Here is a 19,707-nt window from a genome sequence, read left to right as displayed (position 1 = left end):
AGGGAGAAGGGGAGGATAAGAGGGAGAGGAAGAGAGAAAGAAATAGAGAGATCTGAGTATCTCAGAAACTGCTGATCTGGGATTTTCACGCACATCATCTCCAGAGTTCACAGAGAACGGTGCAAAAACCGAAGAAATATTAGTGACTGGCAGTTCTGTGGGCGATAACGCCTTGTTAATGAGAGAGGTCAGAGAGGAACGGACAAACTAGATCAAGGAAACAAACTAGACAGGAAGGCAACAATCAGTCAAATGTCCATGTTACAATGGTGGTGTGCAGACGAGCATCTCTGAATGCACGACACATCGAACTTCGTGAAGTGGATGGGCTACAGCAGCAGAAGACCACAAACATATGCTCAGAGCAACGCACACAAAACACTGGAAGATCTCAGCAGGTCAGGCAGCATCTTTGAAATTGAATAAACAGTTGATGTTTTGGGCCGAGACCCTTCTTCAGGAGGTATCTAATAAAGGGTGTATATGTCCCAGAATTCAGCTTTAAACATGTGGTAAACCTGCAAACGTCAGTAGAAGGAGTGAGATCCCCTCGGTGGCTTCAGTGGCAGAGACTAACCAGTCATACTGGCATGAAACGTGAGTGGAAGTGACATAATACCTGTCTTACAATCTTGTTGATGCTCCTTCACTTAGATTTACTGTTGACTCCCGTTCAGATGTCAATCAGACTAAATCCACACAACAGCCTGATTAATGTACTTCATGAAGATAAAGATGAATATTAGCTTTACTTGTCACATGTATATCGAAACATCGACACCTGCAGTGAAATATAACGACCAAAACGGTCCGGGGCTTGTGCTGAGGGCAAGCGTTGTCACACGTCCTGCACCAACACGGCACGCCCACATCCTGCTAAAGGAGAACAAAATAATTGTCACTCTGGATCTGATGCAGCATGAAAAAACACAATAAGCATAATGAACATAATAAAAAAACAAATATATGTACAGTACGGTACAAAAGTTTTAGATGCCCTAGATTTTTAAAAACGGTTTCAAATGGTATAGCTCCCACAGAGCCCTGATCTTAACAGAACTGAGGCTGTCTAGGATTAGCCAGAGAGACAGAAGCAGGCGGGACACCCAAACTGTGCAGACAAACTCTGGCAAGTTCTCTAAAATGCTTGGAACAACCTACCAGCCGATTTTCTTATAAAACTGCACAACACTGTACCTCAGACAATTGATGCAGTCTTAAAGGCAAAAAGGGTGGTCACATCAAATATTGGTTTGATTTCATTTTTTACTGTTCCTTCTCCTTATAGTAATTTTTTTGATAGTAAGAAACTTTTCAAGTCATTATTTTTCACTTAACAGAATTTTTATACATGTGCCTAAGACTTTTACTTACTGTATGTCTTTGGAATGAGGAAGGAAACCAGAACACCCAGAGGAAAGCCACACGGTCATGGAGAGCACGTACAATTTCCTTACAGACATTGGCAGGAATCGAACCCCGATTGGTGGGCTTGCTATATTGGCGCTGGATTGTGTGGCGACTCTTGAGGGCTGCCCCCAGCACATCCTTGGCTGTGTTGCTTGTTGAAGCAAATGATGCATTTCACTGTATGTTTCAATGTGCATGTGGTAATTAAATCAAAATCGGAATCGGAATCGGTGATCTCTGGTGATGTAAAGGTTGTGCCGACTGCTCCTGTGTCGCCTTTGAGTCTGGAATACACTGATGATCACCATCCCTCTTCAGTTCCGCCTGGAATCCTGAATTAGAATAAAATTACAAATTTGGATTCGTAAATTGTTTTGTCATTCACAATGGTGGGAAGCTTTGCTGCGATCGCCTTGGACTCTGTGTATGATTGACCATGGGGGTTCCATTGAGCTCCCCGGCCTCTGTTGCTTGACTCAATGCTCCCATTTCCGTCTGATTCATTTAAGTCAGTCGCCGAAATCCCCATTACTCTTTCAAAGGCTATTGCAGACAATTCTAATGTAAAAGCACAAATTATGAGATGGGAGTTGTGCATCAAACATTATCAAAGGCAATGAAGATTTGTATTTTCATTGCCACTGAGGATTAAATTAATTTAGACATCAGCGTGTATAATCGCAGCGTTCTAAGTATGCCTCCTTCGGTTCCTTGCAACGCTACAAAATGGATTATTGTCTGACACATTCCTTATGACATAAAGTCACTACTCCACGTGTAATGCAAAAATATTGATCTGAGGTATCGAAGCTTGATTGATCAATTACTGTCGTAAGAGGGCCATTGGCATTCGTGCCTGCAGCCTTGACTTTAATATAAGTAGATCTGTGTAACTCTCCATCTTCCAGCTTTCATCACAGTCTCGGAATCAAAAGCAATTTACCTTAATAACGATATGGGGCATCGCTATTACTTTAAAAGCCTTTTTGATGTACAGTTATCTGGAAAGTGCACACAGTAACCTTTCAAGGGGGCATAATAACATTCCTACACTAAGCACAGGGTTGGGCTCTTTCAGAGAACTGTGTAGTATTTATAAATGGAATAGGAAAGATAAGGTTAAATATATTCACATGCAGTAGATTTACAAGAAGGCCTGAACAATAATGTGCTTATGATTTAATGTAGCACATGAAATGGAATAAATTCCCATTGTTCAAGTATATATTAATCCATAGCAAAAATAGGGAATGCCAGTGTTGCTACGAACCATGCGGTCAGTGTAAGGGATGTTTTAGAGTATGGGTGTAATATTATCAAGGATCAAGGATCAACTTTATTCACCATATTCAAAGTTCAAAGTAAATGTATTATTAATATGTGCATACGCTACCATATACTACCCTGAGATTCTTGTTTTTTAGCTGCAGCATGGTCCTTCAAGCCACACAGGCCAACAATCCCCTGATAATCCCTGACCAATTAACCTACTAACTGGTATGTCTTTGGACTGTGGGAAGAAACTGGGATACCCAGAGGAAATCTACATGGTCAGGGGGAGAACGCACAAAGTCCTTACAGACAGTGGCGGGAATTGAACCTGGGTCGCTGGTACTGTAGGGCGTTGTGCTAACCACTACACTACCGTGCCAGCATTCTTTTGGGCATTCACAGCAGACCAGAGAAATACAAGACCGGCCATGAAATATTTCATTTAAAACAAAGAATGACATGCAACCAATGTTCAAGAGAAGGAAAACAGTGCAAACACAATGAATAGATGGACAACAGTGCAACCACGAGTTGCAGAGTCCTTGAGTGTGAAGGCTACAGGCGCTGTTCAGTGTTGAGGTGAATCACATTGTGTACACTGGTTCGAGACCCCAATCCTTGAAGGGTTGTAACTGTTCCTGAACCTGGTGGTGTTGGATCTAAGGCCCCTGTATCTCCTTCCTGACAGCAGCAGTGCGAAAAGAGAATGGCCTTTTTTGATAATGGATGCTGTTTCTTGTAAATATACATTTACATATATTAGTATATCAAATATTAAAAGCCCTATACAGAGTGGATGTGCAGAGGAGGGTCTAGGACCATGGGTACAGTCTCAGAATAGAAGGACATCCCTTTAGCACAGAGATGAGGAGGGATTTCTTTAGCCAGAGGGTGGTGAATCAGTGGAATTCATTGCCATGGAGGGCTGTGGATGTCAAGTCACTGGGTATATTTAAAGCAGAGCTTGACAGGTTCTTGAAGAAGGGTTTCAAAGGTTATGGGGAGAAGGCGGGAGAATGGGATAAATCAGGCTTGATGGAATGGTGGACCAGACTCAATGGGCTGAATGGCCTAATTTACTCCCATGTCTCCAGATTTTATGCTTAGGAATTTACTGTGGTGTTGGTGTGCCACACTGCAAAAACAACATTCAACAATTATAAAGTATAAAGAAGTATATAAAATAGTTATAAGTATGGATATGGAATAAAATAGGTAATAAAATATAAAAGGTACATGAAGTCTCTGGGACTATCCCTGATGTCACTGTCTCTTTCAGTAACTGGTGAATCTGTGACTGCCTTTGACTGCCCAGTGAAGGGTGGGCTGAGCCATTTGAGTGATGCTTAGCTAGTGGGAGCGAGGCAAGGAGAATTGATGTCGATGTATAATGGCCCTGGACTACCATTACAGTGAAATATGTCTCACCACCCATCCCCCATGATCTGTCCACACCCCTCCCCCCCCCCCCCCTGTCCTTCGATTGGATGGCCCATGGATGAGAATTACAGCTAGGCCTGCCTTGCCCAATCTTTTAGCTGTGTTTGGCAAATGATACAATAATTATTTCTGTTTCAATCGCCATGTAGTACAAACGAACGACAGTGGAAATATAGTGCAGCGGATCAGAGTGAGCGAAGATAAGGAAGACACAGAACTGTGGAAGATAAACAATGTGTGACAATCTACAAAATCGGTGTAAATTAGAGGCTGCACAAATAATACATTTAAGACGAAGCTCTTCATTTATAAATCTTGATTAATATTTCGAAGATCAAAGAAATAACAATCTGACGGCTTGATTAAAAGATTTTTGTGTAATAAACCTGGTCCAGAGGCCTGTATGCTGTTTAGCACTGATTATAAAGAAGGAGACGATTCTTTACAGCAAGAAGGAATCTTCTTTAGCCGTCTGGTTTTTTGATTGATTTTTGGTTTATTTATGTAAACCTCAGATAATTACCTGACTAACTCAAGACCCAATATCTCTTCCCTAATGCGCGTGTTTGTTAATTTCAGGTCAAATGAATACATTAAAATGTTCTGGTGACTGATTTATTTCTACTCTAGCTGATATATACATTATTTTTAGCAGATTACTTAAGCAGATTGGATTGACTTTAACAATAACTCATAGCGTCAAATTGGAAGTCCATTGGTAAGCTTGATCTTGCCTGGAGCAGGTCATTTTTAAAAGAAAATTCAATTGTGGATTTAAAAAATACAAAACCAGCAATTCTAAGCGTTAGTAAACTGTGCTGATAGACATGACTTGCTGTTAATAGACAAGAATTAAATTTGGCTTTTGGTTCTTACTTCTTATTAGTCCTACAAAATCCATCAACCCAGTTGTCAGAATTTGTTGCTTTTCCAACAAAATCCAGAAATATTGGATAAATTCCACAGGTGGGAATTGCAGCTTGGAAAACTCCCAGTGCTCTTTGCTGGGATCATCAGTGACCTATGAACTGGACAGCACAGAAATGGGTCCTTCTGCTCACTGTATCCATGGCAACCTGTTTTGCCCTTCTGCCCTGATCCCATTTTCCCATATTAGCTTTGCATTCTTCTTTGCCTTGCCTATTTAAGTGCCTGTCTAAATTGGTGTTGGTGTCAGAATTGCTTTGATATTGCCACATAGACTGAGATAGAAGGAAAAATCTGTCTTGCACACAAATTATTACACAGTGCCCTCAGACAGAATAAGAGTGACACCTACAGAGAGAGTGCAGTGCAGGTAAACAATAAAGTGCAAGATCTCAATGAGACACGATACTATGCAAAAGTCTTGGGCACATAGATATATAGTTAAGGTGCAAGAACAAATTTGTAAATCTGGCAAGAGCAGAGGAATCACGAGGTGTGCCGGGGCTGGGGGGAGGGTGGTACGGGTGCAGACACACCCAGCCCTCAGACACCAGGCAAGTTCATTTGATTCCAAACAATTGGTTTATTGATCATTATAAAATGTCTCTCTGGTGCTTCCCACTCCCTCCCCTTTCCCTTCCCCTTTTCCAAACCATGATTCCCCTCTCCCTGTCCCTGTCCCCTTCCCACTCTCAGCCCACTTATAGCGACCCAGATCAGAATCAGGTTTATCACAATATCGTGGGCCAGTACAGTGCAATACATAAAATTGCTACAGTACTGTGCAAAGGTCTTAGGCAGCCTAGCTATATACTGTGCTTAAGACTTTTGCACAGTACTGAACATTGTGAGGTCAAGAGTCCATCTTACCATTACTTTCTTTAGGCCTAGTGATGGTATCTAACTGTGCCATGTCCTCTTGCAGTGGGTCCATTCAGATGTGGAAGCTTTAGAGAGGGTGCAGAGGATATTAAAATTGTCAGGCACATTGACAGGGTGGTTAAGAAGGTGTATGGTGTGTTGGCCTACATTTGTCAGGGGATTGAGTTCAAGGGCTGTGAAGTAATGTTGCAGATTTAGAAAAATTATTAGACCACAATTGGAGTATTGTGTTCATTTCTGATTGCCTCATTATAGGAAAGATGCGAAAGCTTTTGAGAGGGTGCGGAGGAGATACTGGCCAGATCAGAGAGCACATCTTATGAGGAAAGGCTGAGCGAGCTCGGGCTTTTTCTCTTTCATGTGAAGGAGGATGAAAAGTGACTTGACAGGGGTGTATAAGCGATGAGGCACTGGTAGAATGGACAGCTAGTGTCCTTTTCACAGGATGAAAATTGTTAATATGATGGGATATAATTTTAAGATGAATGGAGAAAAGTATAGGGGGATTCAGAGGTAGGTTTTTTACACAGAGAGTGGTGAATGTGTGGAATACCCTGACAGGGGAGGTGATAGAGGCAGACATATTTGGGGCATTTAAGAGACTCTTAGATGAAAAAAATGGAGGGGTATGTCAGAGGCAATGGCTAGATTGTTCTTGGAGTAAGTTAAATGGGTGGCACGACATCGTGGGTCTGAAGGGCCTGTAGCGTTCTATGTTCAATATCCCATGTTCTGTTCTAAATATCAGCCACTCTCTTGTGTAAAACAATACTTTCTCCTCAGATCCCCCTTTAAGATCCTTCCTCTAACCTTGAAACTATGCTCTATTTGATATCCATCCCATGCCCCATGACAAAGGGATTCTGACCGTACTCTATCAATGCTTCATACAATTTTATAAACCTCCAGTGGGTCAGCCCTAAGCCTCCTTTAGCTCTGAAGCCCTCCAATCCAGACAATAAGCTCTTCGACACTCTCTGCAGCACAACCACGTCTTCCCTGTGCTCGCTGAGGTATCAAACTTGCCGATGAGTGTGACCTTGTTATGCTTTGACAAACTGACCACTACTGCGCAGAAGCCAAATATCACCTTTTAAGCACATTTGTGCATCTTCATGAGCCCAAGATCGAGCACCATCAGTCCACTGCCTCTCTGCTAAAGTGTGAGCTCCCCTCCTTTCCTCACAGATGCTCCCTGTAACAGGTTTATTATCATATAGAACACAGAAACATGGAAGTGTGGCCATTACAATACAGTGCAGGCCCTTCCGCCCACAGCGTGCTAACTTTTTAATCCCCTCCATCATCCATCTAACCTTTCCCTCCCACATAGCCCTCCATTTTTCTTTCATCCATGTGTCATGACATTTGTTGTTTTGTGGCAGGAGTACAGAGCAAGACATAAAAATAGAACACTATAAGTTACAATAAAAGCTAAACAGTGCAAAAGAGGAATCGTATTCATGGGCCGTTCAGAAATCTGACGGTGGAAGGGATGTTCTTAAATTGTGAGAATTCATCTTCAGACTCCTGTACCTCCTGATGTAGAGTCCTGATGAAAGGTCTTAGCCCGAGATGCTGAGGGGTTATTCTCTCCATAGATGCTGCCCGACCTGCTGAGCTCCCCAGTGTTTTGTGTTTGTTGTCCTATACTTCCTCCCAGATGGTAGAAATGAGACAATAACATGTCCCAGTTGGTGAGGAACCTTAAATGATGAATGAAGCCTTCTTGAGGTACCATTTAGCATTTATCAGTCGCACTGTTTCAGTGAATGAGTTGAAGTTATGGCCAACATCTAATACCCAACTGCATAACAAACTAATTTATTTAACAAGTTGCCTTTTTTAGTCAAAGCATTGAGTTCAAAAGTCAGGAAGTTATGTTGCAACTTTGTAAAACTCTGGTTAGGCTGCGTCTGGAGTAGGTATTGCGAACTGTTCTAGTCACCTCATTATAGGAAGGATGTTGGGGCTTTGGAGAGGGTGCAGGAGCGGTTTACCAGGATACTGCTTGGATTAGGGGGCATGTGTTATTATGTGAAGTTGGGCAAACCTGGGTTGGTTTCTCTGGAGCAATGGAGCCTAAGGGGAGATCTGATAGAGGTTTATAAGATTATTTGAGGCATAGATAGAGTAGGCAGACAGTATCCTTTTCCCTGGGTTGAAATGTCTAACATCAGAGGGCATACATTTAAGGTAACAAGGGGTAATTTCAAAGGAGGTGTGAGGGGTGAGTTCTTCACACAGGTGGATGTGTTGCCTGGGATGGGGGTAGAGGCAGATTCATTAGGGATCTTTAAGAGATGTTTAGATAGGCAGATGAATGTAAGGAAGATGGAAGGATGTGGACATTGTGTCGACAAGAGAGATTATTTAGACATTGATTACCAATTTCATTGGTTCAGCACAACTTATGGGCCGAAGGGCCTGTTCTTGCACTGTGCTGGTCTATGTTCTATATTCTAAGTAGAGTCTGTTGGAAGAGTGGAAGTTGCTGAACGATTGGGTGTGGGTCGATGGTAGGGGAACAAAGAGCGCCAAGACAATGAGCGAAACCTGCCCTCTGTAAAGGGGCTTCTCCTTCCTCCTTGCCAGTAAAATATCATCAATGTGAAATTTACATATTTATAAGGCACAGTGAACCAAATTAATATAAAATACAGCATTGTCATTGAGATGAAGAATATACTGTGTCCAATATAGCATCTGACTCTGCAATATTAATAATAATTTATAAATAATTGGGAAACATACCTTTATAAGGTACAAGCGAAAGAATATAGTACATTGTAATTCTGCATTGTATTTGGAGGGGATGCTGCATTTCCTCTCCCCTCCAATAGATTAATGGCCCATCAGTTCAATAAAGAACAACATAAAGTCTAGGAAAGACACAGAGCACATAATTTTATAATTAGTATCACCATCACCGTTAGCAACCGCGCTAATAAGAAATGTATGCAAAACCCCAGCTCACTAATGACCAGAAGAAAATATGAAATTCCAGGCCATAATATGTTACAACTAATCTTCACTTTGAAAATTATACTTGCAATATATGGTACAATAAAACAAAGGCAGGCATTAGCATAATCTCTGTAACACGGGGAATATAAACAGCTCTTCATGTTATTTGGGTGATGAAAAAATTAATATTTAGTACCTTGACCATCAAAGGGTTAAAATTACTCAACCTCTTCTGCAATTATTCCCCTCAGAATACATTTCCTACAGGTGATTGTCTATAATCTTTGCCGTGAGGTTTAAATAGCAAATTCACATTTTAGCATTGGCTTGCTATTGAAACTGCACAGCAGCTAGGAGAGATTTCAATTTAATTTGTGCTGTAGCTTTGATTATTGGGGATTCAAAGCAGTGGGCGCCTTATGCACCGGGAGTCTTTGTCTCACTCAGACGCAACTGACGTTTGTGCGAAATAACTTTTTCAAAAAGGGTTCTGTCGACAGGAAAGAATTCTGTGCCTTTGTACTGATGGATTCCTGTAGCAACGAATCCGTTGTGTTAAAAACCAAATATCTGTCTTTCTCGTTCGCTGATCTTTTTGTGCGTTGTAGCAATCGTAATGCTGTCAGTGAGTGAACATAAAAGAAGGTGTTGAGTGTTCAGGAAAATGAAGGTGGAACTTATGGCTCTGAATCCCAGGCAGTGCTCTGCCTCATTGTAGATCTGTGCACAGCATCTATTGTATCATGTGCTGGGAATGTGGTAATTGGTATTAGTTTGCTCCTGTTGTCAGACCTCATCCAGGGTCTGTCACTGCTGCATTATGTTCTTACAGTAGCGCATGGATAATGCAATTGAGCCCATTAAGGGTTTACCTCAATGCTAAAACAACACCTGGGGTAAAATCACAATTTTAATACATTGACCTCAAACTGAGCTGATGTGGAAGGTGAGATGATCCATTTTATTGCATTTTCTGCATGCTTAGACAAGAAACTTGGACTGTGGCTTGTTAAACATTATTGTACACCAGTTCCTTAGAGTGACGATTCCCTTCACCACATGAATCTATACTTCACCTATTGCTGGAGTTAGAACTAAAAATATCCCCTCAACGAAATCTACTGGAGGGAAACCATTTGTTTTCATTGTTCTTCCTGTCCACACGTTGGGTTGACGAGAAATGCTTAAGTCTCTCACCTTTGATGATGGATAAACTCCCTTTGCACTTCATCATTTGGATTGGCCAGGCTCATAGTCTGATCCCCAGCTCTGGAAAGCTGCCCTCAAACAGTACATCATATTCTGCCTGGGCAGTCTCCAAACTGGCAGCATGAACATCGAATCCTCAAACTTCTGGTAACAGCTCCCCTCTACTGCTTTATTGCTTTTCGTTCTTCTCTCTCCTCCTCATCCAGCTGGCTGCCCACCACCCTATCTCTTTCCCCTCCTCCACCTTTTCCATCTGCCCATCACTCCTCCCATTGGTTCCCTCCCACCTCTCTCCCAGAATTCCATGCTCTACCTTCCTCTCCTATCAGAGTCCATCTTCGGCCCTTTGTCACTGCTAGCTAATGTTATGTTTTGTAACTTCAAAACATTAAGCTAATTCAAAGGTAGACTCTGGAATCTGAAGAAGGAGGTCAGCTTTGTGTTTACTACGAGTCAGGCATGCGTGTATCACATGGTAGCACAACGACGTATTCCATTCACGTATTTATACATATAACCTGTAAAGAATTATTTGAACAAACAATAATGCTTAATCAAACTATATCAAACAAGCTAAAATCTCTCAGCTTCTAACCCTATTCCCCCATTCCCTCTCTCATCCCTCCCTCACCTTCCTAACACCCCATTCACTCCCCTGCCAGCTCTTGCTCCATCCCTCCCCCAACTTGTTATACCAGTTATCTCCCCTCTTCCTTTCAGTTCAGATGACAGGTCTCACCCTGAAACATCAACTCTCCGTGTCCCTCTATAGATACTGCCTGACCCACTAAGTCCCTCCAGTGTTACTCCAAATTAAGACTATAAGATCAGAATCTATAAGAATCAGAATTAGGCCATTTGGCCCATCCAGTCATGGTTGTTTTATTTTCCCTCTTAATCCCATTCTCCTGCCTCCTCTCCGTAACCTTTGATGTTCTTACTAATCAAGAACCTTTTCAACTTTTGCTTTAAACATATCCAATGACTTGGCCTCCACAGCTGCCTGTGGCAATGAATTCCACAGATTCACTACCCTCTGGCTAAAGAAATTCCTCCTCATCTTTGTTCTAAAAGGGCATCCCTCTGTTCTGAGGCTATGCCCTCTGGTCCTAAACGTCCCCAATAATGGAAGCATCGTCTCCCAGGCCACTCGCTGTGCTAACCACCGAGCCTCCGTGTCAACCTTCTGAGTTCCTCCAGAACCTTGTGTGGGTTGCAGGACAACTGTCTGTAAACCTGGTAGTGTGGGCCTTCTGACTTCTGTACTGCCTGCCTGACGATATAAAGAGAGCAAGAGCTGGTAGATAGGATTAGTATAGAGGTGTAGTAGATGGACGGCTTGACGTACTAAACCAAAGAGCCTGTTTCTGTGGACACAAGAGATTGTGGACATTGGAACCAGCTGAGTGGCTTACCAAAAGCGTAGGGCGCCACGGTAGTGTAGTGGTTAGTATGACGCTATTACAGCTCTGGCCGTCAGAGTTCAGAGTTCAGTGCCGATGACATCTGTGAGGAGTTTGTATGTTCTCCCCGTGACCGTGTGGGTTTCCTCTGGGTGCTCCGGTTTCCTCCTACGGTCCAAAGATGTACTAGTTAGTAGGTTAATTGGTCATTGTAAATTGTGCTGTGATTAGGCTCGGATTAAATAGGTAGGTTGCTGGGCTTTGCAGCTTGTTGGGCCGGAAGGGCTGTTCCATGCTTTATCTCTAAATAATAGCTTTTTATTTGTAGTTTTAAAAATTATTATGTATGGCGATGTACTGCTGCCGCAAAACAACAAATTTCTTGACATATGCCTGTGATATTAAATCTCCTGATTCTGATTCTGAAATAAAATAAAAAAAATATAAAACTGATAACTGGTGGTAAAGTGCTGTGAAAATATATCTTGACCAGGCTGCCAGGCAACAGTGGGAGGATTAGATTCTGAGAAGAACAAAAGAAGATTAACTTTACTGCGAAAGGTTCTCTATCTCATAGGGGAGAAATCTTTTCCCTTCAGAGATTCCGAGGGTCCCACTCCTTATTTAATAAGAAATATTAGATTAGCAACACAATGACATCATTGCTGGCATCGTGACAGACTCCAACATCCATTAATCTGGCAATGTTTAGCTGACCTTTAAGAGTTGGGTGATAAATTGTAGTGTTGGGAACCCAACCGGTGATGAAAAGGTGGCTGTAAGAGGTTCATTCTGACCCACAGACTGGGTCTGCTGCTGCATGCACTTGCAAAATCTGATCAACTCTGGCCGTAAGCCAGCAGCTCTTCATTGACAGTGAAGGCAAAACAATAGAAGGCTGACGATAATGGCCGAGGCTTTGAGAGGTGGACGGCTCAGTGCTGGAATGCCCTGTGAGGTGTGTGCACTAATCATTTGCATGCATTCTCAAGCAAATGGAATAAGTGATGTCAATAAATTTCACCAACCTCCCCATCAAAGACTCACACCACCCAGCACATGCCCTCTTCTCATTGCTACCATTGAGGAGGAAGTACAGGAGCCTGAACCCACACACTCAACTATTCAGAAACAGCTTCTTCCCCTCTGCCATCAGATTTCTGAATGGACAATGAACCCATGCACTCTACCCCAGTGTTATATTTTATTCACTTCTTGCACTACTTGTGTAATTTTATATATGCACTGTTTCTTTTTATAACCCCTCATTGTCCCAGAACACACCCTACGCAGTCAAGAGAGCTCACCAATGCCTCTGACATTCTGTGGGGGCTGAAGTGAACTGGACTTCGCACATCCATGCTCACATCATTCTGCAGGTGCTCAGTAGAGAGCATCCTGACAATCTGCATCGCGGCATGGTACGGAAACTGCACTGTTCTGGGCAGAAAGGCTCGACAGTGGGTAGTCAAAACTGCCCAGCACATCACCCGCACCAGCCTCCTCACAATCAAGGACATATATACAGAAGGGTGGCACATGAAGATCCCACCCACCCTGTTCTTTGTGCCACATCCGTTAGAGGAGGAGGCTATGTAATACCAGAGTCAAAACCAATTACTTTCCCCAAGCGGTAAGTCTGATCAACACCTCCACTCACTAACTCCACCACTACTTTATTATTTCTTGTCAGTCACATATGTACAGCCTAGTGTAAGTTTAAGAATGTACAATCAATAAGCCATCTTATGCATTTACATTTATTGTAATTTTTAACATTATTATTATGTTCTTTATCTTACATGATTTTTTGTGCTGCATCATATCTGGAGTAACAATTAATTTGTCCTCCTTACCCTTGTGTATAGGAAATGACATTAAACGATCTTGATTCTTGAAAATTTTATGGTGTATTGCACTGCACTGCTGCCAGAAAACAATGAAGTTCATGACATACTCTCAGTGCCACTTTATTAATTACATCTGTACATCTGCTCGTTAATGTAAATATCTGATCAGCCAATCATGTGGCAGCAACTCAATGCATAAAACCATGCAGACGTGGTCAAGAGGTTCAGTTATTGTTCAGACCAAACATCAGAATGAGGAAGAAATGTGATCCAAGTGACTTGGATGTTGGAATAATTGTTGGTGTCAGATGGGGTGGTTTGAGTATCTCAGACACTGCTGATCTGCTGGGATTTTCACACACAACAGTTTAGAGAGTTTACAGAGAATGGTATGAAAAAGGAAAAAAAATATAATGAGCGGCTGCTCTGGGGGCGAAAACGCCTCATTAATGAGAGAGGTCAGAGGAGAATGGCCAGACTGGTTTGAGTTAACAGGAAACTCAAATAACCACACCTTACAGCAGTGGTGTGCAGAAAAGCATCTCTGAGTGCACATCACATTGAACCTTGAAGTGGATGGGCTACAGCAGCAAAAGACCATGAATAAACGCTCAGTGACCACTTCATTATGTACAGGTGGTACCTAACAATGTGGCCACTGAGTGTAAATAAATTTCGTCCACCTGACCATAAAGGAACCCCACCACCCAGGACATGGCCTCTTCTCACCAAAGAGGAGTTACAGGAGCCTGAAGAGCCACACACTCAATGTTTCAGGAACAGCTTCTTCCCAACTGATTTCTGAATGGTCAATTAACTCATGAACACTACCTTAGCATTTTTGACTCACTTTTTGCATTAATTATATATATATCTTTAATTTAATATATGGATTTCTTATTATAATTTATATTATTTTTATCGATTGCACTGTACTGCTGCCACAAAACAACAAATTTCATGACATGTGTCAGTGATAATAAACCTGATTCTGATTCTGATTCAGATTTGCAATCAGTATTCACATTTTTACATATGCCCTTCAGCTCTCCCCTAATGGTTCTCATTATCACCCTCCTTATTTATCAGATTCCAGCACTGGTAGCCTGTGAATTGCTGCCTAACTGATGGCTTGAATGCTGAATCGTCTAAGTTCAGGTGAACTCTCTGACCAGAGGTCAAAGTTCAGAGCTCAGTGAGTCCGGAGCTAAAGGTCGAAGACATTGGGTAGACATGTCCAAAGGTCAACGGCCTGATGTCTACAAATCTGAGAGTCTGGGGACAAGGACAGGAGGCTTGGAGGTGCCCTGTCCTGTGGTCGGAGGCTTGGCTGTGTCAGTGGGCGGGTGGGTGGGTAGGACGGTGGGAAAGGGGCTTGTTTCACTGTTGTTGTCTTGTTTTGTTGTTGCTGTTGCTCGTGTAGTTCTGCTGAATGTTGTTGGCATGCTTTGCTAGTGCCAGAGTATGTGGTGACACTTGCAGACTGCCCCTGCTGCACCTTAAGCTGTATTGGTTGTTAACACAAACGATGCACCTCATTGTGTGTTTCCATGTACACACGGTGAATAAATCTGAATCTGTCCCTTTTCTCTCACTTCTTGATCCCCCTAGTTCTTCCCACAGACACTCCAATCCTCTGTCACCTTTTTGGTCTCCCCCCCCACCACTCTATCTGCCCACCATACTCCTCCCACCAGTTTCCTCACCCACTGCCCTCACTCGATTCAATACTCTACCTTCCTCTCCTCCCATTTCCCGCAGATTCAGCCTCCAGTCTCAATGAAGGGTCTCGGCCCAGAACATCGACTACTTCTTCCCCTCCATAGGTGCTGCACAACTGAAGAAGAGGGCGGCTCTGGGCAAGTGAAGAGATTGGACATTTAATGGCTTCTCTTGTCCTTACCTGCCTATTCCATCCCTCTGGTGGCCCTCCTCTGTTCCTTTCTCCCATGGTCCACCCTCGTCTCTTATCAAATTCCTTCATCTTCTGCACTTCACCATCTATCAACTCCAAGCTTCTCACTACGTCACCTACTCAACCTTTCCCTATAACTCAGAACCTCACGTCCTGGCAACGTCCTTGTGAACCTTGTCTGTATTCTTTCAGTCATTGATATCTTTCCCGTAGCTAGATAATAAATAGACTTCCCGTTATGCCACTGCTGTTTAGGGCAGCAATGAAGGTTCTCCATCTCCTGCGGTGTTCAAGGCTTCCTTCATCTTGTCAGTAGCTTCTTCTCGGTTTTCACCACTGTCTGTCATGCAAGTCCCGGGTGGAGGCTCAGGAATACCTTTGCACTCAGATGTAGAAGGATTCTTCATTGCTGTTTCTGTAACAATTTTCTTTTACTAATCAGGGTTGTTATCCCTGAGCTGAACCCCTGAACCTGGAGGACCAGTGGATCTCTCTTAGTCTGTCCTTTACCTTTTGACCTGTTTGGCATGGGTAACCCAGCCAAGAGCCAAAGCATAAAGCCCTGACTCCAGCCAACATAGCTCTCCAGGTCACTGAGGCACGCAATCCTCTAAACCCTATGACAAAGTTGTGGTCCTCTTGGAGGTTTCCTTTAGGTAGGTGCCTAGGACTTCAGACAATACTCCAAATTTGGGCTCACCAACGCTTGGTACATAACATTCAACTACTATACTCAGTACTCTGATTTATGATGCCAAAAGCTCTCTTTACAACTCCATCTACCTGTGAGGAATTATGGAACTGTATTCGCAGATCCCTTTGCTATTCAGCTGTTTTAAGACAATTGAACTATTGTCTTGTATGTTAAGATGGACTCTTGACTTCACAATCTACTTCGTCATGGCCCTTGGGTGTCACTAGTGTCTGTACCTAACACTACCTTCTCCAATCTGTTACTGATTTTCCCTTGAACTACTTCAGTGTACTGATGTAGTGAAATTATTTTTCACTCTATATTGGTATATCAAGGTTCAAAGTAAATTTTTGATCAAAATACATATATGTCACTATATACAACCCTGAGATTAATTTTCTTGCAGGCATATTCAATAAAAGCAATAACCGTAATAGAATCAATGGAAGACGACACCAACAGAACGGATAGCCATTGTGTGTAAAAGGGAACAAACTGCAAATGCAAAATAAAAGAAAGAAAAAAAACAATAAATATCAAAACCATGAGGTGAAGAGTCCTTGAAAGTGAGTCTATAGGTTGTGGAACAGTTCAAAGATGGAGCAGGTTCTTGAACCTGGTGGTGTGAGCACTGAGCCCCCTGCACCTTCTTCCTGATGGCACCAGCGAGAAGACAGCATGTCCTGGGTGTTGGGGTTCCCTGAAGATGGATGCTGCTATCTTATGACAGTGCTCCATGTAGACATGTAGATGTATATGTGTGTCAATCATAAGTCAGTGTTACTGTATATACCACGGGCAAAGCCCTCCCAACTATTGAGCAAAATCTGCATGAAACGCTGACGTAGGAAAGCAACATCCATCATCAGAGATCCCCACCACCTAGGATATGCTCTTTTCTTGCTGTTCCCATCAGGTAGAAGGTACAACAGCCTCAGGACCTGTACCATCAGGTTCAAAAACAGTTACTACCCCTCAACCATCAGGCTCTTGAACACAAGGGAATAACTCCACTCACTTGACCTATCATTGAAATGTTTCTACAACCAACTATCCCACTTTAAGGAGTCTTCATCGCATTATTTCATGCTCTCGTTATTTATTGCTATTTATTTATATTTCCATTTTTGCACTGTTTGTTGTCTTCTGCACTCCGGTTGAATCTTCCAATGATTCCGTCATAGTTACTATTCTGTAGATTTGCTGAGTATGCCCGCAGGAAAATTAATCTCACGGTTGTATATGGTGACATATATGTACTTTGATAATAAATTTACTTGGAACTTTGAACACTGGAGCAAAGGAATCCTCATTATTCTTCACATTTTCCAAATTTATCCTCGCAAAAGCATTTAAAGACAATGAGAGATTAGTTTTATTTGTCAAGTGTACATCAAAACATATCGTGAAATGTGTCATTTGCATCACCAACAACAGTCCAAGGATATGCTGGGGCCGCCCACAACTGTCGCCAATACAGCACACCCACAGCTTACTCACCTTATCCCCTACACCTTCGGAATGTGGGAGGAAACTGGAGCATCCAGAGGAAAGCCACATGGTCACAGGGAGAAGGTACACACTTGATTGACAACGGAGGGAAGTGAACCCTGATCATCGATCGCTGATGCTATAACCGCTACACTACTGTACTAGCCTGTTGTGAGGCATAACTTCATTGTACTGAGTAGCTTCATTTATACCTTGAGGCTGGGATGCTATTTAAAGTCCGATTAGATTTTTAAAAAAAGGCAGAAGGAATGGGGAGCAAAGTCAATGGCATTGATGGACAGAGAACTCAGAGGAAGAGTCCTCCCTCCAGGGACATTTGTGTAGTGGCCTCAGGGTACAGTTGACGGACAGGAGACATCAATGAAAACGACAGGGCTTGGAGAGTGATCCTGAGAGAGATTGCTGGTGAAGGCTATCAAATCTATCGCCAGAGCTGCTCTCTTTTTTTTTCTGCTGCTATTCATTCACAGGGTGTAGGCGTCTGTGTCAGGGACAACACTTATTGCCCAGCTTAAGGTTTTCTTGGGAAATTGGTGGGAAACTGTTGCTCTCTTTACGGGGCTGGTTGAATAGTATATACCTACAGTGACTTGACATAACTGAGTGGATTGCTCAGCCACTCTAAAGAACTGTAAAGGATCAGAATCAGGTTTAATATTACAGATATACACACAGTGGCCACGTTATTAATTACCCCCTGTACCTAATAAAGTGGTCACTGAGTGTATGTTCAAGGTCTTTTACTGCTGTTTACTTCAAGGTTCGACACATTGTGCATCCAGAGATGGTCTTCTGCACAGTTCTGTTGTAACGTGTGGTGATTTGAGTTACTGTCACTTTCCTGTCAACTTGAACCAGTCTGGCCATTCACCTCTGACCTCTCTCATTAACAAAGTGTTGTTGCCACTGGATGTTTTTTTTTGCTTTTCACAACTTTCTCTGTGAATTCTAGAGACTGTTGTGCTTGGAAGTCGCAGGAGATCAGCAGTTTCTGAGATACTCAAACCACCCCATCTGGCACCATCAATTATTCCACATTCTAATTTAAAAAATATATAAGTAATGCAAAAAGAGAACAAAAATAATGAGGAAGTGTTCATGGATTGGTTCAGTGTCCATTCAGAAATCTGATGGTGGAGGGGAATACACGTTTCCTGAAATACTGACTGTGTATTTTTAGGCTCCTGTGTCTCCTCTCCGACGGTTGTAATAAGAAGAGACCGTGTCCAGGTTGATGGGATGATGAGAATCAATCACATTGGTATGACCATAAGGCCACAAGTGTCACCATATATGTATGCCTACAACTTATACGAACCCTAACCTGAATGTCTTTTGGAATTTGGGAGAAACTGGCACACCCGGAGGAAACCCACATGGGCGGAATATACAAGCTCCTTCCAGATGGCAAGAATTGAACCCGGAATGCTGATGCCTGGCACTGTTATAGCATTGTGCTAACAGCTAACCTACTATGGTGCCCATGAGAACTGGGTATCAGGATTGAACTCAGACTAGGCCCAGCCATGGGATCATTTACCTTGAGGATCTTAGTAACCTCCTTTGTTAAAGTCAACAGAAACAGAAGCCCCGCGTGCCTGGTCTGCCTTTCAGTAAGATGATGGCTGATGTTTGACCTCAGTACCATTTTCCTGCGCTGGCCTCACGTCCTTGGATTCACTATTATTGCAAATTTGATTGATGCTTGTCTCAAATAAAGAGCATGAGATGAAGAAGCAGAATTGGGCTGTTTGGCCCATTGAGTCTGCTCTGTCATTCTATCATGGCAGATGGAACCCAAGGGTAGAGAACTACTGTAAGGATTCGCTACCCACTGGAGTAATTTCTTTTCATCTCTGTCCTGAATAGCTGGCCTCTTGTTTGGAAACTGTGACCCTGGTTCTACAAACCAAGCCAGGGATATTTAAAGCTGAGGTTGATGGGTTCTTGATTAGTGAGGGCGCAGAAGGTTATGGGGAGAAGGCAGGAGACTGGGGTTGAGAGGGAAAATAAATCAGCCGTGACCGAATGACAGATCTGATTGATGGGCCAAATGACCTAATTCTAAAGTTTAGAGAAAATTTATAAAAAATATATCAGCACATTATAGCCTGAGATTCATGCTATTGCGGGCATTCACAGTAGAACAAAGAAATACAACAGAATCAATGAAAATCTACACACAAAGACTGACAAAACAACCAAAGTGTAAAAGAGGGCAAGATG

Source organism: Hypanus sabinus, chromosome 18 (assembly GCF_030144855.1).
Source record: "Hypanus sabinus isolate sHypSab1 chromosome 18, sHypSab1.hap1, whole genome shotgun sequence".
In the NCBI taxonomy this organism is placed as follows: Eukaryota; Metazoa; Chordata; class Chondrichthyes; order Myliobatiformes; family Dasyatidae; genus Hypanus; species Hypanus sabinus.
The sequence above is the reverse complement of the archived record's forward strand: the minus strand, read 5'-3'. Positions refer to the sequence as shown.